General features: G+C 44.6%; 2 long non-coding RNA genes across 2 annotated transcripts in view; both read left to right on the top strand.

Annotated features, from left to right (window-relative positions):
- LOC112545491 (uncharacterized) overlaps positions 1-24292 on the top strand; it is a 191342-nt gene extending 167050 nt beyond the window's left edge. Inside the window, exon 5 of the long non-coding RNA XR_016350512.1 lies at positions 24049-24292. This is a non-coding gene — a long non-coding RNA (uncharacterized LOC112545491). The remainder of the gene's footprint in view (positions 1-24048) is intronic.
- LOC149523736 (uncharacterized) lies at positions 13466-18895 on the top strand. The gene is made up of 2 exons (XR_016350510.1): positions 13466-14173; positions 16718-18895. It is a non-coding gene; the product is annotated as an uncharacterized LOC149523736 (long non-coding RNA).
- Positions 24293-27377: the final 3085 nt, after the last annotated feature.

Below are 27377 nucleotides of genomic sequence, written 5' to 3'. Positions count from 1 at the left end.
AAAATATTTTTCCATCATTAAATGATTTTTTGTGTATTGTGTGTGATGCTGGCAAACCATGTGCCAGCTTTTGCCAAGTCTGTAGGTGTCAGCTGAGCACTAACAAATCCATGGCTGGAAACCAGACCATTATAGCAGCTCATCTATATATTAGTTGTTGTTCAAAATACATGCTTGATATGTAAGAATTGCTTAATGTTTAAGCAATTAAGTTGCTGTGTGCATTAATCTTACTTGTAATATTAGTTCCTGCTACAGGTTGAACCTCCCTAGTCTGGCACACTCTGGTCTGGTAACGTCCAGGGTCGGGCATGATTTTAGTTAGCCAAATGTCCACTTATCTTGGGTATGGCCAACTTTCCTGTGGTCCCATAAAGTTTGTTTACAGCCACCATTCCTGGCTGTCAGTGTTCGTTACTGTTGTTTGGCGCTAAATTATCCTTAAATGCCTTTAAAAGCCCACTAAGCAGTGGTAGTGTTGGTAATGCTGCTAGACAATATTGACCTCCCGTGGTTCAGAAAATTCTCTGGTTTGGCACCAGTCAGGTCCTGAGGGCTCTGGATTAGAGAAGTTCAATCTGGATAAAGGAATATGTAAGTGTTGCTTTGTAATTGAAAAATGCCTGCTCTGAATTTTATGAGCCCAGACAGGAAGAGTGATTCCCCACTACTCTGCCTGCCTGTCTATGAAGTATAATCAAATCTAAAAGAGCCATTGTAGGATAAAGTCTTTTTTGATTGTCCCATCCACCCATAAAGAAGTTATGTGCAGGGTCTTTCTAGGAGAAGACGTATAAACATGCTCACAAGAACTGGTTTTCTTGCTTTGCTTTGGGTTTTTTTGGACTCTCACAAACTAAGAGTTAAGAAATACCAAGCAGAGTTCCCTGGGTCAACCCCTAAAAGACATTCAGTAGACAGATCTCTGTCACCTTTTTGGAGCCATAGACTGTGACTAATTTCTGCTTCTATGTTGTCTGTTTTAGCCTGTAAATCTCTCTGTCTCTGTCTCTCTCTCTCGGGTTGGTGGTGGAAGGGGCGCATTAACAAATCCTTAGTTTAACATAGGCTACCAGCCTTGTATCTGGTGAGAGATCTGAGGTGGAAACTGACCTGGGGTAAATGACTGGTTACTTGGGACTGGGAACAACCTAGAACTTTGTGTGTGTGTGTGTGTGTGTGTGTGTGTGTGTGTGTGTGTGTGTGTGTGTGTGTGTGTGTGTGTGTGTGTGTGTGTGTGTGTGTGTGTGTGTGTGTGTGCGCGCGCAAGTGACCATTAATCACTAAGCCTGGGTGAATAGACTGGCATGCCCAAGGGGACTCCCTCTGACTCCATGATGAGACTTTTTCAGTGATCCAGGAGTTCACATATATTACTGGGTTGGGGAAATCTAATTATAGAATGTCCTGCCAGGGTGTTTGCCCTCCTTTTTTCCAAGTCTGCCCTGAGGTTGGCACTTGTGGTCATGAGCCACTCCAGACAGCGTGCCATTGTAAATATGCTAGTTCAAATATTATTGACAGAAATAGCAAACACGGAGCCTATCCTGGCAATAATATGAAAGCAAAAATATTTTTGAAGGTTTCACATGGGAGACATAGACTGTGATGACGTGGCTAACATTACAAGTTAAACTAATGGTTTCATTTGTGCTTTTGAAAATAGTGCACAGCCTACTTTGGGACATTTTAATAATATAGTCCACTCAGAATGAAAGGGGGTCCAGAACAGGGCTCTCCAAAAATTCTGATTAGGAGAATAAATAGCAAGCCAGTGTTTACTTTCCTTTTTGGATTAGAAAGTTTGTTTCTAACAAGTCTGAACAGACTCCGTCTTGCAGAAAAGCCTCAAAATAGGATCCTGCAGGGAAGAAAAATCCTTGAGTCCTCTGGAGACACAGGGTTTATGCACATTGTCTTTCTATGCCCACCTGTTTCCCAGCTCTCTAGCTTTATGACACTGCTGCTCCAAATGACTTTCCCTGCCCTTGACTTACCATTGAGTGGGTTTTCATTGTCTGAAAGGGTCTGCAGATAAATCGGCTGCTCATCTGCTGTTATGTTGGAACCCACGGCATGCTCTTAATGCAGGTTACTGTCTCCCCAAAAACTTTTCATGGAAGCTGTTGTCCAAGTTTGTCATGCGGACAGAAATTACTTGGCCACAGAATGATTGGGCACAAGAGAATTTTGCTATTCACTCCAGAGGAGACCAGATTTTGCACAGAGTATTCATAATTATGAGATATAAATTAATGTTCTCCATTTTTGGCAGAGCTGGGTTAAAATATTCTCTCTAATGAAAAAAAAATCAACATTTGCTAGGGCTGAGTGCATACCCTTGGTTTACTTTACTCGAATACTGACTGGAGAGAGCCACAGAAACAGTGAATATGTGGTGGTTTTCAGCGAACAACAGTGGAAAACACATGTTGAACTGGAAGAAATGTGCATATTTACCTAGAAACCTGACTTTTGGAGTTTATTCATCCATTCCAGGAACAGAAATAATATATCACCGCTATGTCTATTTACTGTATTTAAATGTTACAATTTCTTGCCATTCTAGGCAGTTCGTATCTACTAAGAATGAGACCAGCTTAGCCTACTAGCAATTTATGGTACTGTTTTTTGATGTTTACAGGTGTATAGTTTATTAAAACAAAGCAGTGGCAAAAATTATTCAGGATGTTGTGATTTAAAAGCATTTAGATATTGTGCATTTGTTGCTGTTTTTATAATTTCTCCAGTTTATAAATAAATTAATGTAAAATATAAGTAAACAAGAATCAAACATGGTAGTTATAAATCATTCTCAACAGTGTTTTAAATGATAAATCCACCCATAATACCTCAAGCCAAGTGTTTGCACAGAGTCTTAAGACACTAATATAATTGAGAAAGACCATCCTATTATAGTTTTGTCTGTTTGTTTCATGTTAGCTTTTCATGTACATATAAAGGACCTCCTTTGGAGGCTCAGCAATGCACCAGCAGTTTGAACTGGGAGAAATAGGGTCTGTGATGGGTTGCTAGGTTCAGACAAGCTACCTTGGGAGTTACCTCTCTGAAATATACTTCACACATTTTCAAAAAAGATTTTAGCAGGTTAGAGGGGAAAGTAAAACTTGCAAAGATGTGGAATTAAGTAAGTGGTCATCTTTCCTCCCATTGAGGAAAGTGTGATTCATCCTGAAGTGAATCTTTATTGGAAAAAGGTAAACCGGGAAGATAAATCAGTAAGAAAAAATCATTTATAATAAAAATCAATGTCTCATCTTAATGAAAAATTGGTTTTGATCTATCAGATTGCTATAATGACAAGGTGTGATCTAATTTTGCCAAAATACTGAAATACCATCTTGGCATTTCCAGAGGAGAAAAAAATGGCCAAAATCAAGAGAGAGGTGCTAAACAGATATGACCTGGAATGATTCTTTAGAAGACCATGACTAGGTTGGATGGTTTCTCCCCTGCCCCTTGATTAAATAGTTCAAAGTTGCACTTCTAGGAATGAGGTTATAACATTATCACCTTGAATGATAAATAGGACCTTCCAGATAACATTCTAGGAAGTGGCCATACCCAGCATGATTTTAGTGAGACAAACAGTAGAGTTGTTACTAAGCTATGCAAGAGGGCAGACTGAGTGAGAGGTCTCACATAATAATGATCTCTGCATTCCTTAAGAGCTTCCAAGCCAGGATACAAGATATCAAAATAAAGATAGGGAAAGGGTAAATTCATTGTTCTGCCTCCCCTTGTACACCACACCCAGTTAATCAGTGGAGGTGTTCAGCAAACTGAGGAGCAGTCTGTACCAGCTGGCCCAGAGTTTTCATTCTTCATGATTCTTTTGGATTCCATACAACTCCATAAATCAGGGGAGCGTCATAGATATCATGATTTTGTTGCGTAAGGGGAAACATATTTGAGCTTGAGAACCACTCCCAGCATAGTACAGCTGAGAGTAAAGCAAAAGTATGAGACAAAGATTTTTTTTAAAAACTCCCATTAATGCTTATATTTAATTATAAAACAATGTAAATTAGAGGTTACTGTAAAATACTTGGAATGACAGTAGGGAGGAGAATTCACTAATAGAATTAGAGCTATGCACACTTCTCTTAACAAATATACAGTGATTAGAAAATGGCTTCAGCACTGAGTTGTGAGCATTCTTTCATTTTAACTAATAAAAGTAAAGATAGATATGCTTCATTCATATGTACATTCAGCACAGAAATAATCACATATCAATGAAGTGTAAGATTCTGCTTAACATTAATGTTAATCAAAAGAAAATTGATCAGCCAATACACATTGAGTAAGATAACGAAGTGAGGGAAATAGAAAATGTATTCTTTAGTTGTAGAATAGCTACAAACCAATGTAAGGACTATAAAAGTATACACTGGAGTATGGAAGTGAATTTGTACATTAGTAGGCAAAACTTTGTTACAAATATTTGCATGAGAAATGATGAAGGGAGATAGCAAACTAAATGGATGAGTAAGTTGCATGTATAAGGTTTATCATAAGAATCTAAACAGCCGTCATTAAACATAATTTTAACAAGCTCTCAAGAACAATAGTATAAGTAATTGAAGAGGCAACAATCCATAGGGGGGCCATAGCATGTTTTTCCTTCAGTGATCATGATTGGACACTAATTAAAATTGTCAGTAACACCATCCTGTAGAGCGCAGAAGAGTTTCACAACATCTTTACAAGAAAATATCAGGAAGGGAAAGACAAAGACAACTCTATATGAAAGAAGGAACAGGAAAGGAAAGCATGATATAAGAGAAAAGGTGGCAATAGAATCATCTGGAGAAGATCTAAATAAATGAAGTTAAATGAAACCAAGATTCTTCTATTCAAAAGGCACAAAAGTAACAAGGAGAACTGCTGCATCTCTATTAACTTCTCCTTGACCGTTGTGTGTTTTAATTAATAGTATATTCATACCATCAGTCTTCAATACTAGTTTTTATTGTACCAAGATTATTACCTAGGCTGTTACAAAGAGTGCAGCTTGAGTAAGCAAAGTTCAGCATTTTCATCTGTCATAATGGAGATCAGACTCTTCCTACCACCACAGGTAATGCCTTAATGCACCCTCTGCTCTTTATTTATGTTCAACTGCTTTATAATTAACATAACAATTAACATCCATAAAGTTACATACCAAGAATACATTTAATCTCAATTCACTGCGTTATAGCTCTTTATGTAGCATATTCATTAGGTCTCTATACAGTAGGACACTTCATTACTTGTATATGACATGTATAAATTAAACGCAAGATCTGGAAGGGCTATAATCATTACCAAGAGGTTTGCTAAGTCAGGTTCCAGTGAAGTTTACATTGATTTCCACAGAAGGATTCCATGTTTCTATATACATTTCTTCAAAAGACTAAGAAAAGGAACTGTGTATCACTAACTTTTTTTTGTCTGAAAAATCATCTGAAAAGTAAAGTAGTGGGAAGATGGAATTAATATACTATAAAATAACTTCTAGACCAAATAAATATTTTTCAGGCTACTGACTCATGTATACAAAAGTTAAATTTTAAAAACTGGTCTCCTTTTTTGCTACTGTAATTTACATAAATTTTGGCCTGCTGCTGTTTGCAGGGGAAAACTGGAACATAGGTTGTAGATACATAGATTCCAAGACCAGAAAGGACCATGACAATAATCTAATCTGATCTGCATAACACAGGGGCTACGTCCCTTATCCCCTGAAAGATCCCTTATCCCTTATTCATTAGCAATAGTGATACGTCTAATTTACATCCCTTTTACGAAGCCAGGGAGTATAATTTCCCCAACATAATTATTGGAGAGGATCTTTGTGAAGGACCAGTTTTGACTTAAAAGTGCCTAATTCTTATTACTGACATTGCTAGTTTCATTTCCTTTTTGGGCCCACAAATTACTTCTTTGGCATTTACATGTCCACTTAAGACCAACCTTACATTTTGGCACCAGAATCATAAGTTTCCAATCCATATCTTATGAGCCTTTCAATCTTGCTTTTTTTTTCTCCTCCATCAATCAGCTTTTTGTTCCCATCCATAACTGATATGTTTTTGTGTAGCATCTCTGAATTGTGAGCCAGAAGCCACAGCTAGCGGCTCCCCCTGGGGTACAATCTGGAACTTCACTTCTCATCAGGAGCTGATAGAGGAGGTATCTGAGCCTCTAGCTGTCATCTTTGGAAAATCATGGGAGACAGGAGAGATTCCAGAAGACTGGAAAAGGGCAAATATAGTGCCCATTTATAAAAAGGGAAATAAGAACAACCCAGGAAACTACAGACCAGTTAGTTTAACTTTTGTGCCAGGGAAGATAATGGAGCAAGGAACTAAGGAAATCATCTGTAACCACTTGGAAGGTGGCAAGGTGATAGGGAACAACCAGCATGGATTTGTAAAGAATAAATCATGTCAAACCAATCTGATAGCTTTCTTTGATAGGATAACGAGTCTTGTGGATCAGGAAGAAGCAGTGGATGTGGTATACTTAGACTTTAGTAAGGTGTTTGATACGGTCTCGCATGATATTCTTATCAATAAACTAGGCAAATACAACTTAGATGGGGCTACTATAAGGGGGATGCATAACTGGCTGGATAACCATACTCAGAGAGTAGTTATTAATGGTTCACAATCCTGCTGGAAAGGTATAACAAGCAGGGTTCCGCAGGGGTCTGTTTTGGGACCGGCTCTGTTCAATATCTTCATCAACGATGTAGATATTGGCATAGAAAGTACACTTATTAAGTTTGCAGATGATACCAAGCTGGGAGGAGTTGCGACTGCTCTGGAGGATAGGGTCATAATTCAAAATGAACTGGACAAATTGGAGAAATGGTCTGAGGTAAACAGGATGAAGTTTAATAAAGACAAAAGCGACTGTCTAGGAAGGAGTATGGCAGAAAGGGATCTAGGGGTTATAGTGGACCACAAGCTGAATGTGAGTCAGCAGTGTGATGCTGTTGCAAAAAAAGCAAACATGATTCTGGGATGCATTAACAGGTGTGTTGTGAGCAAGACACGAGAAGTCATTTTTCCGCTCTACTCTGCGCTGGTTAGGCCTCAGCTGGAATATTGTGTCCAGTTCTGGGCACCTCATTTCAAGAAAGATGTGGAGAAATTGGAGAGGGTCCAGAGAAGAGCAACAAGAATGATTAAAGGTCTAGAGAACATGACCTATGAAGGAAGGCTGAAAGAATTGGGTTTGTTTAGTTTAGAAAAGAGAAGATTGAGGGGGGACATGATAGCCGTTTTCAGATATCTAAAAGGGTGTCATAAGGAGGAGGGAGAAATCTTGTTCATCTTGGCCTCTTAGGATAGAACAAGAAGCAATAGATTTAAATAGCAGCAAGAGAGGTTTAGGTTGGACATTAGGAAAAAGTTCCTAACTGTCAGGGTAGCCAAACACTGGAATAAATTGCCCAGGGAGGTTGTGGAATCCCCATCTGTGGAGATATTTAAGAGTAGGTTAGATAAATGTCTATCAGGGATGGTCTAGACAGTATTTGGTCCTACCATGAGGGCAGGGGACTGGACTCGATGACCTCTCGAGGTCCCTTCCAGTCCTAGTTCTATGATTCTATTATTTTAACTTTTTCCTTTGTGCAAAACATTCATTTTAACATTGTTTACAGGGAGCTTATAGGATTTAAATATCTGTGTACATTACATAAATTAATGCAAATACCTGCCCCCCCCCCCATCCTCTTTCTTTTACAGCCCAGCACAGAAAGCTAGATACTTTACATGCTTATGGTTTGTGGTAGAATATGGGCAGACAAGAATTTAGAGGAAGAAATCATTCACAGAGCATCAGTACTAGTCTTGTGCAAAGATCACAAACTTTAATTAATTTGGAGAGTTCATAAAAATGTCTAAGTATTTATGCAAAGAAAGCAAATGTTAAATTAAAGTGTTTGCTGAAGATTTTCAGAGTTTCTTATGTAAGGGAAGGAAGTTTACATTGATTTCCACAGAAGGATTCCTTGTTTCTACATAAAGTTATTCCATTTCTATAAGATTCTTCTATCTGTTTTAGAATTTGTAGGGTTTTGTGAGAGAATCAGTTTACATAGAAATTAAAACAGTGAGGAGTCCTGTGGTACCTTAGGGTACGTCTAAACTAAACGGAGCCATGTAGATTTGTTGTTTTCGCAAAGGCAAATGAAGCCGCGATTTAAATGATCGCGGCTTCATTTACATTTACATGGCTGCCGCGCTGAGCCGACAAACAGCTGATCAGCTGTTTGTCCGCTCAGCACGCTAGTCTGGATGCTCCCCTGCCGACATCAAAGCCCTTTGTCGGCAGCCCCGGTAAACCTCATCCCACGAGGAATAATGGGGCTGCCGACAAAGGGCTTTGATGTCAGCAGGGGAGCATCCAGACTAGCGTGCTGAGCGGACAAACAGCTGATCAGCTGTTTGTCGGCTCAGCGCGGGGCAGCCATGTAAATGTAAATGAAGCCGCGATCATTTAAATCGCGGCGTCATTTGCCTTTGCCTATGTGTCTAATCTACATGCCTCTGACAACAGAGGCATGTAGTCTAGACCCAGCCTTAGAGACTAGGGGGATGTCTGTGCTATAGAGAAGATAAAAGTTGCCGCTGTCAATCTTTCAGGGTTTGAATTAGTGGGTCTAGTGAAGACACGTTAATTTGAGAGGGGCATTCCGGTTGATGCTGGTAGTCCTGCTTCCACGAGGAGTAAGGGAAGTCAAAGGGAGAGTGCCAAAAGTCAAGTTAAGGTACTTCTACTTCAGCTATGCAATTAACATAGCTGAAGTCGCATATCTTAATTCAACCTTATCCCAGGATGTAGATATAACCTAACAGATTTATTAGGGCATAAACTTTTTGGGGAAAAACCATTTTCATTAGATGAATTGGAAAGGAAGTTATAGAAGCAGAGGTATATATAAGGAGGAAGTAACTGGTGTTAATGAAGCTAATCATGTCAGTAAGTAAATGACTAAGTGAGTCACTTACAGCATTTGTGCTATGTCTACACTACAGAGGGTTTTTTTTTTTTAAACTTAGATAATGTCCACACTGCAATCACATTCTTTCGAAAGAAAATCGAAAGAACAGAGGTTTTTTTCCCGAAAGCGGTGATCCTCTTTCTATGAGGAAGAAGTTTTTTTTTTCTGAAAGAGCTCTTTTGGAAAAAAGGTGTGTGTGGACGGGGAAGAGAGTTTTCTTTCAAAAGAAGAGGCCTCCAGGAAATACCACATGTGCCCTGGTGGCCACTCTGTCCAAAGTTATCCCAACTCTATAGTTCCTGTCTCCTGGCCCCTTTTAAAACTGCAGATACCCTGGACAAGCCTTGTGGCATGAAGCCGGCCTTGGAGCAATACCCTGACCCAGGGCTGGCTCGAGCCATTCCTGTGCCCTGGACAGCGGGCGCATGACGCATGTGCGGCTCCGCCCCTGGGCGCACGGCGCATACATGGCCCTGCCCATCGGTGCACTGCGCACCTTACAGCTGCCATCAGGTGTGCGGTGTCTGATGGTAGCTCTAAGGGCATGGTCCCTGGCCCTGGGCGCGCGATGCCTGATGGCAGCTCTAAGAGGTGCCATGCGGCCGGGTGCATGGCACCCCTTACAGCTGCCATCAGGTGCCCCCCATAGGTTGGCGCCCCGGGCAGCTGCCCAGATAGCCCCCCCCTTAATCCAGCCCTGCCCTGCCCTAACTGCGTGGCTCTCCCTGCCACAGGCCTGCATACCCATGGTGGAGCCACAAGCCCCCTGAAGCCTCCCGCCCCCCTGGCCTTTGCAGGAAGCCTGACCAGGGCTAGCAAGGGGCGGGCACCTTTCTGGTCTGGAGTGGAGATCCTGTCCCTCCTCGAGCTGTGGGGCGAGGAGGAGACACTCCAGGATCTCTGCTCCGAGCACTGCAATGCAGGTATTTATGGCTGAGTCCCTGGTGGAGCATGGACACCCACCTCAGACCTTAGAAGAGGTCCAGAGTAAGGTGAAAGAGCTGCACCAGGGATATGTGAGGGCCAGAGAGCGCATCTCGCGCTCCAGGCAGGACCCCACACTTGCCCCTACTACACTGAGCTCTACCAGATCCTCAGGGGTGGGGAAGCCATTTTCTCTGCCCGTTGTGGAGGACTTTGGCCTTGACATGCCATCATTGCCCAGCCGGAGGTCACAGTGGAGGAGAAGGATGAGGGACAGCAGCAGCAGGAGGAGCTGGTTGACACGAGCCAGGATGTCTCCCAGGCATCGTCTAATGTCAGGGAGGGATTTTCATGTGAGTGCTCTCAGTTCATCTCACACACGGAGCAGGGGAGGTGGGCAGAGAGGGGGTGGGGTGCGAGCGCTGCTCAGCTTGCTTGGGCTGTGTATAGTGATGCAAGTCCATGTTCATGGAACCATGGGCAGCATTAGTGTGAACCATGTGGACTCAGCAGGCAGCCCCAGAGCATGCCCAGGCTCCCACACTCAGGGGAGGCCACACACACGTCTGGCCTGGGATTCGGGGAGGGGGGGAGAGGCACCCTCCCACCACCTGCCATGGCTGGAAGCAGGCTAGTCACAAGGGAGCAGGCACAACCCCAGACACAAGGAGTGCCGCACACAGCACACAGGCATGCCTGCACAAGAGAGACAGCACCTGATCTTGCAGTGTGATAGAATGTGTGCCATCATGTGCGACCTAATAGTACACCTGACTGCTGTCGCTGCTCCTGCCTACTACCCATCTGGCCCACCTGCTATGCCTATTCCCCCTCCCTCTGTCCTTCCAAGAGATGCCCATGTCCCCTGCTCCAGTCCCCCCTCCTGCTTACACCCCTGTGGTCCCAGGACCCATCCAACCCCAAGTCTGACAAGTTCCCCGCACCTGAAGTGGCACCTTCTGCTGCCCCCCATGCCATTCCGAGCCCCCTCCCCTTCCCAGTTATGAGCCCCTCCTCCTGGTTATGAGTCCATCTCCCCCTCCAGGTTATGAGCTCCCTTTTTTCCCCTGCTTTTTTAAAGACAAATACAAAGTTTGTTGTGTTCAAATCCAAACAGGTGAGTTTATTCTGAGGTCGGGGAACAGGTGAAGGGAGGGGTTGTGGTGGGAAAGGAATAGTGGAGCAAGCCAGCGGCCCCTGGGGAGACTTACTGAGGTTCTTGAGAGAAACTCTCTCTAAGGGCCTCCCGGATGTGCACCCCGGCCTGATGGGGTTGGTGGATGGCAGCTGTCTGCGGCTGCTCCCCAGGTAGGGAGGCCTCCCCCTGGCTCTCCAAAATGTTGTGGAGGGTACAACATGCTGAGACAACCTCGGGGATGTTGTGCTCCCCCCACATCAAGGCGGGTCAGGAGGCACCTGAAATGCACCTTGAGGCACCCGAAGGCGCACTCTATCTGAATCCTATCCCGGTTGAGATGGGCGTTAAATTGGTCCCTGCTGGGGTCCAGGTGCCATGTGTAGGGTTTCATAAGCCACGGCATGAGAGGGTAGGCTGAATGTCCCATGATGTGTAGTGGCATCTACACATCCCCAACCTCTAAGTCACGGTGGGGGAAGAATGTGCTACCCCCTATAAGGCTGCCCCCCCACATCAGCAGGACTGTATGAGGGTGGGATAGCACAACCGCCCCGGGACAAGGCTTCCCCCCCCACCCCATGCCATCCCCCACTCCTCCACAATCCTTTCTCTAGCATCCCCCTTTTCCAGGACCAGCCCTCTGCAGGGACTGCAGCCTGAAAGTGCCTTACCTCCATGAGGAGGGCCCTGATGGTGGACTTCCCCTTTCTGAACTGGTTGGCCACTGACTGGTAGATTTTTGGGGTGGTGAGCTTCCAGATTATTGTGACCTGCTTCTCCAGGGGGATGGCGGGCCGCAGGTGGGTGTCATGTCATTGGAGGGCAGGGGCGAGCCAGACACACAGCTCCAAAAAGGCCTTCTGCATGCGGAAATTTTAGAGCCGCTCATAGTCGTCTTTCTGCTCCATGACCAGGCAGTCCCACCAGTCGGAACTGGTGACCAGCCTCCAGAAACTCTTCTCCATTGTGGGTTGCGGCTGCAAGGGTGTTGCTCCCACACACAGGGAGAGAGTCCTAAGAATGAGCTCGGGGTTGAGTTCATGCAGGGCCAGGAAGGCAGCTGGCACAAAGTGCTGCAGAAACTGCAGCCTGGCCATATGGGGCCATCGCATGCCTAGGGGGAGCTCCAGCTCCATAGCAAAAAGACAAAAGCTAGGATATCCAAAACAGCTGGGCAACCAAAGCAGGCACTGCAAGAGCTTTGCTGTTCCTTGAAGAGGTAGGCACGCACACAGCAAAAGCAGAGAAATGGCTGTCCGGGGGGGAGGAGGGGTGTCCCTTTAAGCACGTAGCTCAGTTAAGCTTAGGCAACAGCACTCGGAAGCAACTGGTGACCTAATGCCCTGAACTGGTTCCAGGTGGCCTTATATGTGAGAGAGCATCCAAACTGACTGGACACTCTTTCAAAAAAGCAAATTGCTTTTTCGATGCTCTTGGCCAGTGTGGACTCTTTCAAAGAAGTTTTTTTGGAAGATCTCTTCCGGGAAAGCTTCTACCAAAAGTAGCCTGCAGTCTAGACGTAGCCTGGGTGGGGAGATCTGAATATCCGGAGAGGAGAAAATGCCTTTTTAATACATTAATTGGTTGAGATCCCTATTCAATCCTAAGTTGACAGTGTTGAATTTGCAAATGAATTTTAGTTTAGTTGTCTCCTTCTAATTTTTTGAAATTCTTTTTTAGAAGGGTAGCTACATTACTGAATGTCCAGGGATGTTAAAGTGTTCTTCCACAGGTTTATGTGTGTTATCATTCCTGATGTCTGATCTATGTCCATTTATCCTTTGTCACAGAGGCTGTCTAGTTTTTTGGTCAATATACATGCAAAGGGGCATTGCTGGCACTTGATGGCATATATCAAATTAGAGGATGTGCAGCTGTTTGAGCTTCTGATTGTAGAAGCTGTAGAAACCATTTTCATATTTAGCTAGAAGCCATCTTGTATATCAGAAACCATTTCAGCTTTTCTCTCAAGCACGTAGACCAGAGTGAACTTTCTGTCACCCCGTGAGAAGAGGCCTACAGGATGGGCTATTGGTATGTGTTAATTGGGCTGGTTGGGACAGGAGATGTACTCCCTCGCACCTGTCCGCCATCTTGTTGATAAGGCTTTGTTTTTCCAAATTTAATTGAGGATTTCTGTAATTGGATGCCCTGACGTCAGACTGTTTGGTTAAGGGTATAAAGATACTAGGATTGATTGTATTAGCAGCTTTACTGGGTCTGGCTCTGCTGTGACCACGTTTGGCTCATGCTGTGCTTTATTAATTAATAAAGCTGCTTGTTAGCTGCCTAAACACAGAAGAGCGTGTTTTTGCTTCGACAATTTGGAGGTTCTACTGAGATTCCTAACGCGCCACTTGCCCGTATGGATAGACCGGCACTCCACTTCCAAACCTCTCAGAGCGCTCAAGAGAAGGTAAAGGGGATACCTGTTACGAAATCTCCTGGTTGAGGGCTTGGGATTTGGAGTGACGGCCGGCCATCGGGGTAAGGGGAGCTACGGAATTCAATTTTGTGGAGCGGCTAACATTTTTGTCTGTCTGTGTCTGTCTTTGTCTATTAGGCCTGTCTTATGTGTCACAGTTCCAAAAGGGCACACCGGTGTCTCTAGTGAGGCAGCCATGCGCTGGACCCTCTGTGTTCGGACGCTAAAAGCTGGTGTGGTGCCATTACTCTCTCTCGGCACACGGAACTGTGGGGAAGCTTTGTTGTCTCTCTCTGTTATTTGTGGGCGTAGTACTGACCTCTGAGGCTAACCCCAGGCCATAGTGCCCCATTCCGCCAGGCTGTCTCCAGGCGCCAGGACGTGGTGTTCTGCCGGGCTGGGGCAGGTGCCGGAAACCCCTGCGAGGCAGGTAGACCTTGAGTCCAGTGCTTCGCAACAAAAAGGGGGGGGGACCAGTGCGAGCAGGTGAATTCTTGATTCAGTGACTCGCAGAGCAAGCAGGCGGATTCTGATTCGGTGACTCGCAGAGCGAGCAGGCGAATCCTGTTTCGGTGACTTGCAGAGCAAGCAGGCGGATCCTGATTCGGTGACTCGCAGAGCGAGCAGGCGGATCCTGATTCGGTGACTTGCAGAATATGGTGTAAGCAGGCGGACTTTAGTTCGGTGTCTTACAGAATTAAGCGCGCGCAGGAAATGGGGGTAGGTCAGTCTACAGGAATTCCAGTGCCTTTATGTTAAGTGTTTTCTGGTATAGGATCCTAATGAAGTCTGATATTAAGTGCCGGGTGTCTTAGGGCAGCGTCACTTAATAGAAACCCATGGGAACTAGACAATAAATAAAGATGCAGCTAAATGTGGAAACTATAGGAAAAATGTGAAAAAGGAGGAAAAAATGTGTGTGGAAAATGAGTATGAATGTAATGAGTGAAGAATGAATGCCGTTGCATAGGTCTGAGACTTGAGCTGATCCCAGCTGCACCAGGGCTCTCCCACGAGGGAGCTCTGAACGCAATGGGGGGGGTCAGCTGAACCTCGAGACTCAGCGGATATGTGAGGGAGTGACGACTCCCCTTATTTCATGAGCTGCTAAGGTCTGACACTCTAGACCCGGCAGACTCTTTCTTTGGAGTGTGTAAAGTTAGTTTAAGTGGGGGTTAGTCTAAACACCCCCCACTCTGCCGAAAGGCACCCCTGTGTACTACATGTACGTGCATAATGGTCCAAGGACCTGTAAGCATTTAACAAATTGGAAAAGAGGAAAAATTAAAGCTATGAGGGATGAAAGTAAAGCTCAGAAAAGCAAAAATCCACCCTGCAGTAAGATAGGTAACTTAAAAGTTGCTGCAGCACCTCTGTGCCAAAATAATGCATAAGAAGTGGAAAAAAAAATTCTCAGTTTGCACACCTATATCAACCAAGCTTGGGGGGAAAATCTGGCACATCATCACCCCTCTATCCCTCTTTATAACGCATACACAGGTAGAGAGGAAACATGAAAAATAACTGAAAGGAATTAGCTCTTCCCTTTGAAAACACGGGCTCCTGTAACAAACTTGCCCGATCCAAAGCAAAACAAAGTTTAAAATAAGTTTAATAGTTTAAAGAAAGTGTTCCTCCAAATCCTAAAGGGGAGGAAAAAAAAACCAAACAAACCTGCTTTAAGAAATGACTTGTTTCTTGCAGCCTCTTTTAATCATCTTAGCAATGAAACAGTCAAGTTAAACATTTAGCTACAGACACTTTGTTAAATCTATTAAAGAGAAAATAAGGAATTCTACTGAAACTTAATTGGTTAACCGCATAAAAGAATAGAATCTATACATTGTAAATTTGTAAAACCTGCACCCTAAGAGTTAAATGTGTCTTCCAAGGAACCTAATTATTGTTTAAAAAAATCCAAGCCCAGAAACTTCACAGTGTTTCTGTTCAAGGCTGAGCTGATAGCACCTTTGGCTTGCTTTCAGATCCAAGGTTGTGTGTGTCTGCAAACTGCCTGTCTGTTCTGGAAGGGGGGGAGCACTGTCCCCCATAAGTAAGTCTGTAACATTGCATGTGATTCTTTTCAGGAAAGAAAAACCTTTTGCTTGCTGGAATAGTAACTAGCAAGCACCTTGTTCTAAGAGTTTCTGTAGCAGTAAATAAAATAAGCCTGGTCTGCAGTACAAGAGAAAAACTGAGGCATGCCACTGATAAGGAAAGCTAGCAGCTCAGAGGTAATTCAAGAGAGTGGAAGGTCACGAGTACCGATGAAGCTCTCTTGTTCTCAGAAAGTTACAGCTCACTCACCCATAGAAGTGGTAAGGAACTAGATGTAACTAGTTCCCCTAGCAGATCTTAGGCAGTATTTTAAGTTATAATGGGCCACCCCGACGGGGGTAGAAATGTTTTCTTTGTCTTTCAGATCATCAAGAAGCGCTAATATCATATGAAAATTAACCAAAGGAAAAAAAAAAAACCATGGTTCTGTGTCATGACATAAGTTTGTGTTCTGTCCAGATTTGTCTTGTGTGTATCTTGATTGTGATATATGTATTTCAAACGTTGTGTGTACAATATTGTTGTTCTAATGAAAGAATAATTTAAGTCCCTTGAATAATCTTAATATTGTGCTTTATATAAATGGTTCTTGCCTTTATAATTTTAGTAGAGTTTTAGTAGCAGGCTATGCAGTTTGTACTGTCTAGAATGTAGTGAAATCTGCTCCTCTACCTGCTGTTTTTCCCTTCTCTCCTACCATCGCCAGCTCCTACGCCGTCTCTTTCAGAACTGGCCCTCCTGCAAGACCAAGCCCCAGAATCGGAAAAGCAGGAGTGGAGACTGGCAGGGTGCACCTTGCACCCAGACCACTTGTGGTGCAGCTCTGATGGCCACATTGTTGCCCCAGTGGTCTTGCTACCTCACCTTGCCCCCGTGCTCCCTAGATTGTCGCACGTTGGCAAAAGGGGGGGATGGTAGCAATCCTAAAACAAAATTGGTTTGCTCCCAAATTCTCCCAAGCAGCCAAAGATTACTGTCTGGCTTGCCCTGTCTGCCAAGCCCACAACGTGGGTAAACCTGTAAAGACAGTTCCGGCAACCAGACCTCCGCCTTTAGGACCATTTCTGAATTTACAAATGGACTTTATTCAGTTGCTTAAATGTCAATCTTTTCAATAATGTGCTGGTTATTGTTTGCTTGTTTTTAGGATGGGTAGAAGCTTATCCCTGAAGGAAACATAATGACATCACAGTAGCTAAGAAACTTCTAAATTATTACATCCCATCATGGGAAATACACCTTGTGATCTCCAGTGATAAAGGTACCCACTTTACTGGGCAAATTGTTAAAAAAAAAAAAACTGGAAAAGTACTACTGTACCAGACAAGCACTGCACTGTGCACGACACCTAGAGAGCGCACAAACAGTAGAAAGATGAAACAAGATTTTAAAGAATGAACTTGCTAAAATATGTGAAAACTCTTGCTTAACATAGATAGTAGCACTCCCAATTGCCCTAATGAGCATGAGAGCCACTCCTAATCAGAAAACTGGACTCAGTCCACATGAAATTGCATGTGGCCAACCTATGAGACTGTTAAGCAGCCCAGAAATTGACCTGGCTGATGCCACACTCGTTAAAAGAAGCATAGTCAAGTATTGCCAGGAACTTATGAGGTGTGTACAGTCTTATCATTCACAGGTTAAGGCCCCGACTGAGCTGTGCCTTAAACTACAACCAGGAGACTGGGTTTGCGTGAAAGTTCACCAGCGGAAGACTGCCCTGAAACCCAGGTGAAAGGATCCCTACCAAGTCCTTCTGACCACCCATACTGCTGTAAAGTGCGAAGGATTGCCCACCTGGATTCACGCATCCCACTGCAAACCCGTTCCAGTCCCTACAGAGGTTGTCCCCAACAAGGAGCACCGCAGACCTGGTACTGGAGACCCAGGTCCAGAAGCAGATGGGAATCACCACAGACCTGGTACCAGAAACCCAGGTCCAGTAGTAGACGAGGATCAGCACAGGCTTGGTACCGGCAATCCAGGCCCAGAAGCAGACGAGCCTGAGAGACCAAGGCTAAGGTACCAGCTAAGAACCTGCCAGCGATAGGTGAAGCAAACTACGAAGTCCTGAAGAACAGCCAGCATGAGGCTGGACAAACAATTCATGTTAAGCTTATGCTTAATCTTATTTTTAATATTTAGTAGTTATAACCTATATGGTTCAAATGTGTTTATGCTTTTAATGAACCAAGTTTCCCAAGAATTTAATTCTACAGGTTGCTGGATATGTGCTCACAGTCCGGTATATTCAGAAGGAGGCATCCCAATGATTCCAGTCCCACTAAACAACACTCAAATAAACGGCACACTGTTTAGTAAACTAAGCCAAATGATACTTGGCAGGATAAAGGGTTTACTAACCCAGGGTATATCCGCCTAGCCTTGACCCCAATTGGAAAGTACTGCTAGACATGTAACGGTTCAGGAGCCAGGGTGAGAAAAAAGCCAAACCGAATGGCCCTAGACTATGTCCTAGCTAGTAAGAGCGGGGTTTGTGCCTTAGTAAGAAGAAAATGCTGTGGGTATATTTCTGACACCAGCAAAGAAGTAAAGGAAGATGCCTCAGAAATTAAAAGAACTGTGAAACGCCTAAGGCAGGGGGAAGACTGGACCCTCTGGGATTGGTTGGGAGGCTGGTTTGGACATGTGGGAACTTGGATTTTGCAAAGAGTAGTTTTAGTATTGGCTATATTCTTTTGTGCTTATTGCTGTTTTTTGTTAATCAAATGCTGTATTTCTTGTATTCTAGAAAACACAAGATAGACCCTTACCAAAGGGAATGTGGAACTCATGATGTTAAAATAGGATGAGCAGAGAAAGGAACAAGAAATGTACATAAATACTTTAATGGAAAATGGAGGTATAAAATGGTTTCAAGGTTAGCCTTTAAAAGGCTAAAAGGGGGGAGTTGTAGAAGCTGTAGAAACCATTTTCATATTTAGCTAGAAGCCATCTTGTATATCAGAAACCATTTCAGCTTTTCTCTCAAGCACGTAGACCAGAGTGAACTTTCTGTCACCCCGTGAGAAGAGGCCTACAGGATGGGCTATTGGTATGTGTTAATTGGGCTGGTTGGGACAGGAGATGTACTCCCTCGCACCTGTCCGCCATCTTGTTGATAAGGCTTTGTTTTTCCAAATTTAATTGAGGATTTCTGTAATTGGATGCCCTGACGTCAGACTGTTTGGTTAAGGGTATAAAGATACTAGGATTGATTGTATTAGCAGCTTTACTGGGTCTGGCTCTGCTGTGACCACGTTTGGCTCATGCTGTGCTTTATTAATTAATAAAGCTGCTTGTTAGCTGCCTAAACACAGAAGAGCGTGTTTTTGCTTCGACATGATGGTGTGGCTTCTGTGGTTAGGTCCTGTGATGGTGTCTCTTGAAAAGATATGTGGACAAAGTTGGCAACAAGGTTTGTTGCAGGGGTAGGTTTCGGAGTGAGTATACCTGGGGTTCGATGTGTGGTTGCTGGAAAGTATTTGCTTCAGGTTGGGGGGGCTGTCTGTAGGTGAAGGCTGGCCTGTCTCCCAAGGTCTGTGAGAGTGAGGGATCATTTTCTAGAATTGGTTGGAGATTGTCAATAATGCGCTGGAGGGGTTTAAGCTGGGGGCTGTAGGTAATAACCAGCGGTGTTCTGGTATTTATCTTGTTGGGCTGTCCTGAAACAGATGACTTCTGTGTATTCATCTGGCTCTGTCAATCTCTCCTTGCTTCCCCAGGCGGGTATTTATGCTTTAAGAATGCTTGATAAAGATCCTGTAGATGTTTGTCCCTATCTTAGGGTATGTCTACACTACACTACTAACGGCCATTAGTTCGAATTAACTTTAATAGCGGCTATACATACAAACCACTAGTTCGAATTTAAATCGAACTAGCGAAGCGCTTAATTCGAACTAGGTAAACCTCATTCTACGAGGACTAACGCCTAGTTCGAATTAAGTAGTTCAAATTAAGGGCTGTGTAGCCACTTAATTCGAACTAGTTGGAGGCTAGCCCTCCCCAGCTTGCCCTGGTGGCCACTCTGGGCCAAACCAGGAAAACTTTTCTGACCCCCTCCTGGCCCCGGAGCCCTTAAAGTGCCATGGTCTGGCTATAGTGCTTGTGCCAGTTGCAAGCCTGTCAGCACCCAGCCAGCAGACCCTGCACCTGGCTCGGCATGAGCCAGCCACCCGCTGCCACTCAGCCCTCCACCTCTTCCCAGGACTATGCTGGCGGCTCCCAGGAGCCTGCCCGGGGCCGCAAGAGGCAGGTGCCCACCCGGTCTAGTGCGGAGATTGTGGAGGTCTAGTGCGGAGATTGTGGAGGTCTAGTGCGGAGATTGTGGAGGTCTAGTGCAGAGATTGTGGACCTCATCAAAGTTTGGGGGGAGGCCTCCAAAATCCAGGACCTCCGCACTAGCCACAGGAAAGTGGCCGTCTAGGGCAGGATAGCTGCCAAGCCTGGCCACCAAAGGCCACATGCGAACGCAGGAGCAGGTTTGCATGAAACTCAAGTTGGTCCAGTGAGACCCCCGACCCTGAGCCCTGAGCTTAGAATATAAGAATGGCCGTACTGGGTCAGATCAAAGGTCCATCTAGCTCAGTAACCTGTCTGCTGACAGTGGCCAGCACCAGGCACCAGGGGATGGACCGAAGACAATGATCAAGCAGTTTGTCTCGTGCCATCCATCTCCAGCTTTCCACAAACAGAGGCCGGGGACACTATTCCTATCCCCTGGCTAATAGCATTCCATGGACCCAACCTCCATGAATTTATCTAACTTCTCTTTAAACTCTGTTATAGTCCTAGTCTTCACAGCCTCCTCTGGCAAGGAGTTCCACAGGTTGACTTTGTGCTGTGTGAAGGACTTTCGCTTATTAGTTTTAAACCTGCTGTCCATTTATTTAATTGGTGTCCTCTAGTCCTTATATAATGAGAACTAATGAAGAACTTTTCTTTATTCACCCTCTCCACCCCACTCATGCTTTTATAGACCTCTATCATATCCCCCCTCAGTCTCCTCTTTTCTAAGCCGAAAAGTCCCAGTCTCTTTAGCCTCTCTTCATATGGGACCTATTCCAAACCCCTAATCATTTTAGTTGCCCTTTTCTGAACCCTTTCCAAGGCCAAAATATCTTTTTTGAGGTGAGGAGACCACATCTGTACACAGTACTGAAGATATGGCGTACCATAGTTTGATACTTCCCCTCCTCCTTCTTCCCCCTTCCAGCTCCCTCTTCCCAGGTTTCCACCTCCCCTCTCTCACCCTCTCTCTTCCCCTCTCCCACCTTCTTTTCCCAGTCTACCCAGAGGTTAATCTCCCCCCCACCCAGTTTTGTTAAATAAAGAGAGTTTCTATTTTTGAACACACATGTCCTTTATTTTTTACATCAGGAAGGGGGGCCAGGGAGGGGTAAGTGGAAGGAGGTGAGGGAGGAATGGGGCACGAGCCCCCAATGGGGAGGACTGTGGGCTCCTCGGGGTGGAAGCTCTCCTGCAGGGCCTCCTGGATCCTGACAGCTCCCCGACTGATCCCCTCCCCCCGGATGGCAGCCTGCGGCAAGTGCAGCCGGGCTGATGGCCGAGTGCTGTGATGTGCCGAGTGTGGGCACTCAGGGCACTCCAAGACAGGACTGCTTTGCTGTCCCTCATCGAGGTAGACAAGCAAGCTGGGAACCCTGAGAACTGTCTGTCCGGGGTGGGGGTCGGGTCCCTTTAAGCACAGCCCTCGGCTAGCCTGAGGAAGCAGCTCCACACTCTAAGTCCTAATGTGATGCCCTGCCAGCGCTGGTTCCAGCCAGCCTTAACTTCGGTTCAGGGTCCACTCAATGTGGACATGCTATTTCAAATTCTCAAAACGCTAATTCGAATTAGTTTTTAGGTCTAGATGCACTAGTTTGAATTAGCTTAGTTCGAATTAACTAATTCAAAATAAGTTAGTTCGAATTAGTGCTGTAGTGTAGACATACCCTGAGGGATTGAAGCAGATACAGTTGTGGCTTAGTGCTTGGCTATAGGCAATGTTTCATGTAATATGTCCTGGATGGAAGCTAGAGACAAGAATAGTGGTCTGTAGGTTTCCAGTATAGGATGGTGTTTATGTGACCATCATTTATTTGTACTGTAGTGTTCAGGAAATGGATTTTTCCAGGCTGAGATTGACAGTGGGATGGAAATTGTTGAAATCCCAGTGGAATTCTTTAAGGGCCTCCTTCCCATGTGTCCATATGATGCAGATGTCATTGAAGTAATGTAAGTAGAGGAAGGATGTTAGGGGACGGGAGCTGAGGAAACGTTGTTCTAGGTCAATGATAAAAATTTTGGCATATTGTGGGGTTATGCAGGTATCAACAGCAATGCCACTGACTGGAAGATATAAATTGTCCCCAAGTCAGAAATAGTTGTGAGTGAGGACAAAGTCACATAGCTCCACCACTAGGAATGCCGTGGCATCATCGAGATACTGTTCCTGACAGCTAGTAGTCCATCTTCATGTGAAATACTGGTGTAGAGAGCTTCTATATCCAGGATGACGACGGTGGTGTGTTAGTAAGGTTACTGATGCACTGTAGTTTCCTAAGGAAGTCAGTGGTGTCTTGAAGATAGCTAGGAGTGCTGGTGGCATAGAATATGTGGAGATTTGTGTGCCAGATGTATTTTCACACCTCCTTCCTCTTCCCCATCTTTTATGGTATTTAAGAATCTTGATTTTTTTTGCTTTGTTTTAGTTATTTAAAAAGACTTCTGAGAAATATATATGAGGCCACCAATGAGTGCTTCAGTTAATTTCTTATTCTCAGCACTGTCATGCTCCATGACCTGGTAGATCAGTCACTGGTTTGGTGTAATACACTGGACAGTTGTGATTGTGGTATGAAATATACAATGAGCTTTTTGATTATTGCCAGTAAACTTGGAGGACTTTAAACTTTGGGCTTACAAGCTTGCACACAAATATTATTTGGATAAGGCCTTTCAATTTCTTGTTCAGTATTTCCAAGGTGCTGTGCTTAAGGAATCCATGTTTACAAATATGGTCCATTATTTAGATGATTTCTGCTTTCTGAGCCTTGACCCTTCTGCATAGATGAAGGTAACTGCTATGTTATTTACTTTCCCATGGATATAGCTAGATTTTGTAATACTCATGAAGATATTGGAAAATCGGTCATTTATGGAGAAAGCACATAAGTAAAGAAGGTCATTGTGAGATACACACAGTTAACTGTACAGTATGGTTATTTCAAAAGTTGTGCACAGTATAAGATCTGTCAGACTTCCTTGAAAATCACACAGAACCTGTTTTCCAAGTGGCAGGGGCTCTAAACAAGTTTTACTAACATTTAAGGTTATTTGGAAAAAACTTGAACAGAGGTCATATTTTGGATACTTGTTTAACTGTGCACTGCTTTTTACCCTCTCAAAATACAAACATGGGGATATTTAATGAATCCAAGGAAGTGATTTTAAAAGTGCTAAAAGAATTTTTTTCACACAATGCACAATTAGTACTGTGTGAACTATTTACCAGAAGATGTATTTGAAGCCAAGGATTTAGCAGGATTTTAAAAAGTCTGTCTCTGTGGATAGCAAGAAAATCTAAAGCTGTTACAATAAGTATTAAAAATGGAGGTTGTAGAGGTTCTTGCACTTTTTTCTGAAATAAATGGTATTGGCACATGTCAGAGATAGGATACAGGAGTAGGCAGGCTGATGATCCAATTCTGTTTGGCAATTTCAGTGCTTGCTGTAGATGGGGACGTGTGAGGAGGTGTGTTTCTCTGGAGCAGTATGGTAAATCTCCTTTAGTAAATAGAGGGAATAGAATAGTAATAAGTAGAGATTTGCATAAAAAATTTTGTTCCAAAAGCAAAGGTGAACCTCTGGGCTTTTGACTAATAATATTCTTAATAGAAAGACAGCATATCCAGCAAAAGTGAGAGTCTATAGGCTTTAAGGCTATGGCCTGAAATGAATTATATAAACCAACTAGTAGTCCTGTTGTTCCTGAGAGAAACCCACTTCATCAGATGAGCTGGAGAGGGGTTTCTGTTAACCTTTCCTAGCTCATCTAATGAAGTGGGTTTTGCCCATGAAAGAATATATATTATATATATATTTTTTGTTAGTCTCTCAGGAGCCTCTAAGGACTACTCATTGTTTTTAGAGTTACAGACTAACATGGCTACTCTCTGAGACTTATAAACCGAGAATCTCTCTAGATCTGTTTAGAAGGTTCTTGGGTTCAAAATGGGCAAGTGGGAGAGTGTGCGTCATTCTTCTACTATATAGTCTGCTAGGTACATGTAATTTTTACAATGTAAACTTCTTAGAGAAGGGATCTATTGTTGTCCATAAATCATCATGTATGTGTATGACTCTGTACAATAATGAACATAAGAGTTAATTGGAGTGCATTTACAAAGCATTTACAGACATTCTAAAGTTTTCAAAGCCTGGTCTAATTCACCTTATTTTGGGTTTCAGGACAAGGACAGGTGCTAAAAAATGTTTCCAAACATTTTGGTGAAGAAGAGACAATTATGAAGTGAATCCTGGCCAGTTTCTGGTATAAACATGGTAGTTTCAGCTGAGTATCCTTCAAAGAAGAAGCTTGAAATGAAAGTCAGGGCATGCAAATCCAAACTAATCCAAATCAAAAGCAAAGGTTTTTGGAATTTTCAAATCCTACTAAAATGTTCAGTTGTTATTTAAACTACATGAACTTCAAGCTTTTTATAGAAAAGTCCTGTAAAATTTAATAAAGCCATGGAATTATTTAGAAACATTAATAGTTTTCTGTAGAAATAACTGAAAACATACAGGACATGATAGCTTTGCTATACATTTTTGGAACTATCATATAGAATTATATGTCAGGGAAGTAAATTTGTATTCAATTTTGTATTTGAAATGTTATGTGTTATGCAAGTCAAATTAGAGATCTAATGCTGCCTCTTGACCTATAGTCCATTAAATCTCGTCACTTTTAAACAGTGGTCCTATAGAAAAGCTATGGTATCCCTAGCCTCTGTTTCTCTGGAGGTGGGTGACCGGGGAGGGATCATGTGAGGATTACCTGTTATGATCCCTCCCTCTGGGGCATCTGGTAGTGGCCACTGTCGGCAGACAGGATACTGGGCTAGATGGACCTTTTCTCTGACCCAGTATGGCCGTTCTTATGTTCTTTTGTAAGCTATCTTTTTGTTAAATTCTGTGGGACTTTTCCCACTTATATTTCCTTTTTCTATCAGAGTGTTCTCTATAACCTGCTTTCTGGTGCCAAATGGAGAAAGATAGGTTAGAAATATAACTGGCATTCTGGAAAATTCATGTCTGAGGATGAAGTAAGAATGATGAATATCTATACTTCAGCTGAAAGGATAATGTGATCCACAGCATTGGAGTTCAACTTATGAGTCTGACAATTATGAAAATAATCAATGCCTATGTGTTAACTCTATACTGTAATATTGTACAAAGTTCTAACCCTGTTTTTCAGAGTTGTGTCCAGTTTCATATGAAGGCAGGAAATCTAGGGATAAAGATATTTTAAATTTAGAATACACAGAGGGTATGTCTAGACTACAGGGATTTTTCGGAAAAAGTGGCCTTTTTTCAAAAAATCTTTGCCTGCGTCTAGACTGCTGCTGCATTCTGTCGACAGTAAACTGAAAGAACGTGGTGGTTTTGTCGACAGTGGTAAACCTCATTTTACAAGGAATAACACTATTTTTGACAGAGATCTGTTGAAAAAAGGTATGTGTGAATACGGGGAAGAATTTATTTTGAAAATAAAGGCCTCTAGGAAGAATCCCTGGTGGACACTCCTGCCAAACCTTTCACCTCTATTGTTCCTGCCTGTAGCCATCTTTTAAAGGCACAGGCACCCAGGAGTAGCATTGTGGCAGCAAGCCAGCTCCAACCAGGACCCTGACTGCTCAGCTCTTCCTGGTAGGGCCACTCAGAGCCATGTCCCAGGGACAAGCCCCCCCCCCCCCCCCGAGTCCCTCCTGACCCTTCCAGGGACACATCCCCACAGCAAGCCAGGGGCACCAAACGCTGGGCACCCTCCTGGTCTGGACCTGAGCTCAAAGCCCTCTTGGAGCTCTTGTCTGAGGAGGAGTCTCTTCAGGCCCCTCAGTCCAGGAGGAGGAATGCAGACAATTTATGCCAGAATGGCTGATGGCCTTGCTAAGAGAGGCCACCACCCTTGCACACTAGACCAGGTCAGAGCCACGGTGAAGGAGCTGCAGCAGGGGTACGTTAGGGCCCGTGAGTGCAGCTCCCACTCTGGGGAAGCACCACAGTACTGCGCATATTACGAGGACCTGGACAGGATCCTGGGGGCAGGGGACCCATTGTCTCCCAAGAAGGTTGTGGAGTCCAGGATGGAGACACCTGTGCAGCAGCGGCAGCTTGTCTTGTCTTCCACCCCAGAGGACCAGCAGCTCCAAGAGGAGGAGAAGGAGAAGGAGGACCCTCATCCTGGAGCTGGTCCCCGAGATACAGGAGGCCTCCCAGACGACTTCGGACACTGGGGAGAGAACATCAGATGAGTGCTGTGAGGGTCCAACACACACAGGGCAGGGGAGGCGGGAGCAAAGTGGATGGTACAGTATTGTGACATGTCATGCTGATCACAGCCTGGGGGGACCCCACACATGGCCGACCACGGGAAGGGCCGTCCTACCCCTGCACCTGCATGGGTACGAGGCACCACCTGCTCCTGCAGACACTGATGCCAGGGATAGGCATGGGTTGGGGACCCTGGGATTGCCACACAGCTTCAGGCCTCGCAGCAATCTGTGAGAACCCCAACTGAGGCCTGACACTTGTCTGTGCTGCTTGGCCAGGCCACACCACGCCTTACTGAGACCACATGAGCATTCTCTGACCTTAGGACAGGCACTGACTGCTGAGAAGGAGGGCATGCCCTCTCAGGGAAAGTGTGAGCGTGCATGACTGTCGACTTTTCCCTCTTGTCTTCCACAGCCAGAACAGCTGTCCAGGAGGGGAGCGCCACACTTGTCCCACCACTCAGACGGCTGCAGGGAACCTGTCAGCATTTGGACCTGGAGCGCCAGCACATCTTGGTCCTGAAAGAGACGCAGGACACATTTCCACAGAGGATGCAGGCAGGGGCAGAGTGGTGCAGTCGCTTGCTGGACGAGTTTGTCCAGCAGCACACTGCTATTTGCACTGCTATCTGGGAGGCAATGGCCTTCCCCGGTCCTGTGCCTGTTCCTGCTCCTCCTGCTCACCATAGAAAAGTAGCTCTTTCTGTTACTATACTGGGCTGCTCAATGGGGTGATGCACGGATTGGGATGTGCGTCCTGTTGAGTGCTCCACTGCAGTTCAGAAATCCTAGACCCGCAAATCTGGCCATGATGGTCTCCAGGTCTCTGAGGTGGACAGTCCTATGAAGCAGCTCTGAATCGATGGCCATCACCACCTGCAGAAAGGGACAAATACAAACACACATAACAGGACATTAGAGGAGTTGCGTGAGCTGATAAGAGGTGCTCCCCCACCGCTCCCCTCCCAGACCCCAAGAGCTCCCCCTCAGGCAACCACCGGTCCCCCCAACACCAGGACAGGGTAAGGCCAGGAGGCTTCTACCACTGCCACCCCATCCCCCATTCCCTCTGCCCAGTCCTGACCACTCCCCTTATCTACCCCCCCCCCCCTTGGAGTGTCCCCAGAGAATGACTTACCTCCATCAAGATGGCCCCAACAGTAGACCTCCCCATGCCAAACTGGTATCCCATGGAGCAGTAGCTGTCGGGGGTGGCCAGCTTCTAGAGGGCAATAG

This window comes from Pelodiscus sinensis, chromosome 12, assembly GCF_052426305.1.
Source record: "Pelodiscus sinensis isolate ZL-2025 chromosome 12, ASM5242630v1, whole genome shotgun sequence".
NCBI lineage: Eukaryota > Metazoa > Chordata > Testudines > Trionychidae > Pelodiscus > Pelodiscus sinensis.
Note: the sequence above shows the minus strand (reverse complement) of the source record. Positions and strands in the feature narration are given on the sequence as shown.